Source organism: Oncorhynchus kisutch, linkage group LG11, assembly GCF_002021735.2.
Source record: "Oncorhynchus kisutch isolate 150728-3 linkage group LG11, Okis_V2, whole genome shotgun sequence".
Lineage (NCBI taxonomy): Eukaryota > Metazoa > Chordata > Actinopteri > Salmoniformes > Salmonidae > Oncorhynchus > Oncorhynchus kisutch.
This window is the reverse complement of record NC_034184.2, coordinates 74,255,034-74,257,533: the sequence shown is the minus strand read 5'-3', so window position 1 is coordinate 74,257,533 and position 2,500 is coordinate 74,255,034. Positions and strand designations below refer to the sequence as shown.

Here is a 2,500-nt window from a genome sequence, read left to right as displayed (position 1 = left end):
GTAGGGTTGTGTAAGGTAGTGTAGGGTAGTGTAGGGTAGGATAGTATAGGGTAGAGTAGGGTAGTGTACGATAGTATAGGGTAGTTTAGGGTAGTGTAGGATAGTATAGGGTAGTGTAGGGTAGTGTAGGGTAGTGTAGGATAGTATAGGTTAGTGTAGGGTTGTGTAGGGTAGTGTAGGGTAGGATAGTATAGGGTAGAGTAGGGTAGTGTAGGATAGTGTAGGGTAGTGTATGATAGTATAGGGTAGTTTAGGGTATTGTAGGATAGTATAGGGTAGTGTAGGATAGTATAGGGTAGTGTAGGGTAGTGTAGGGTTGTGTAGGGTAGTGTAGGGTAGGATAGTATAGGGTAGAGCAGGGTAGTGTAGGATAGTGTACGATAGTATAGGGTAGTTTAGGGTAGTGTAGGATAGTATAGGGTAGTGTAGGGTAGTGTACGATAGTATAGGGTAGTGTAGGGTTATGTAGGGTAGGATAGTATAGGGTAGAGTAGGGTAGTGTAGGATAGTGTAGGGTAGTGTAGGGTAGTGTACGATAGTATAGGGTAGATTAGGGTAGTGTAGGATAGTATAGGGTAGTGTACGATAGTGTAGGGTAGTTTAGGGTAGTGTAGGATAGTATAGGGTAGTGTACGATAGCATAGGGTAGTTTAGGGTAGTGTAGGATAGTATAGGGTAGTGTAGGGTAGTGTAGGGTTGTGTAGGGTAGTGTAGGTTAGTGTAGGATAGTGTAGGGTAGTATAGGGTAGTGTAGGGTGGTGTAGGGTACTGTAGGGTAGTGTAGGATAGTATAGGGCAGTGTAGGATAGTGTAGGATAGTGTAGGGTAGTGTAGGGTAGTGTACGATAGTGTAGGGTTGTGTAGGATAGTGGTAGGATAGTGTAGGGTAGTTTAGGGTAGTGTAGGGTAGTGTAGGATAGTATAGGGTAGTGTAGGGTAGTGTACGATAGTATAGGGTAGTGTAGGATAGTATAGGGTAGTGTAGGGTTAATGTAGGGTAGTGTAGGGTTGTGTAGGGTAGGGATGTATAGGGTAGAGTAGGGTAGTGTAGGGTTGTGTAGGGTAGTGTAGGTTAGTGTAGGATAGTGTAGGATAGTGTAGGGTAGTATAGGGTAGTGTAGGGTAGAGTGGGTATTGTAGGGTAGTGTAGGATGTATAGGGTAGTGTAGGGTAGTGTAGGGTCGTGTAGGGTAATATAGGGTAGTGTAGGGTAGTATAGGGTAGTGTAGGGTAGTATAGGGTTAGTGTAGATAGTATGGGTAGTGTAGGGTAGAGTAGAATAGTATAGGGTAGTGTAGGATAGTGTATGGTAGTGTAAGGTAGTGTAGGATAGTATAGGGTAGTGTAGGGTAGGATAGTATAGTGTAGGGTAGTGTAGGATAGTATAGGGTAGTGTAGGGCAGTGTAGGGTAGTGTAGGGCAGTGTAGGGTAGTGTACGGTAGTATATGGTAGTGTAGGGTAGTGTAGGGTAGGATAGTATAGGGTAGAGTAGGGTAGTGTAGGATAGTGTAGGGTAGTGTAGGGTAGTGTACGATAGTATAGGGTAGTTTAGGGTAGTGTAGTATAGTATAGGGTAGTGTATGATAGTGTAGGGTAGTTTAGGGTAGTGTATGATAGTATAGGGTAGTGTACAATAGTATAGGCTAGTTTAGGGTAGTGTAGGATAGTATAGGGTAGTGTAGGGTAGTGTAGGGTTGTGTAGGGTAGTGTAGGTTAGTGTAGGATAGTGTAGGGTAGTATAGGGTAGTGTAGGGTAGTGTAGGGTATTGTAGGGTAGTGTAGGATAGTATAGGGTAGTGTAGGGTAATGTAGGGTAGTGTAGGGTAATATAGGGTAGTGTAGGGTAGTATAGGGTAGTGTAGGGTAGTATAGGGTAGTGTAGGGGTAGTATAGGGTAGTGTAGGATAGTATAGGGTAGTGTAGGGTAGTATAGGGTAGGGTAGTGTAGGGTAGAGTAGAATAGTATAGGGTAGTGTAGGATAGTGTATGGTAGTGTAGGGTAGTGTAGGATAGTGTACGATAGTATAGGGTAGTGTAGGGTAGTGTAGGGTAGTGTCGATAGTATAGGGTAGTGTAGGGTAGTGTAGGGTAGTGTCCGATAGTATAGGGTAGTATAGGGTAGTGTAGGGTAGTGTACGATAGTATAGGGCAGTGTAGGGTAGTGTAGGGTAGTGTACGATAGTGTATGGTAGTGTAGGATAGTGTATGGTAGTATAGGGTAGTGTAGGGTAGTATAGGGTAGTGTAGGATAGTATAGGGTAGTAGTGTAGGATAGTGTAGGATAGTGTATGATAGTGTAGGATAGTGTAGATTAGTGTAGGGCAGTGTAGGGTGATGTGTGATAGTGTAGGATAGTGTAGGATAGTATAGGATTATAGATAGTGTGTAAGATAGTGTATGATAGTGCGGATAGTGTAGGATAGTGTGTGTATGGTAGTGTAGGGTAATGTAGCTTAGTGTAGGATAGTGTATGGTGGTGTAGGATAGTGCAGGGTGGTG

General features: G+C 43.5%; 1 protein-coding gene across 1 annotated transcript in view; it reads right to left on the bottom strand.

Moving 5' to 3' along the window:
- The window catches only part of LOC109899246 (vascular endothelial growth factor receptor 1), a gene marked incomplete in the record, with an annotated part of 70,289 nt that overhangs the window by 42,271 nt on the left and 25,518 nt on the right, over nucleotides 1-2,500 (bottom strand).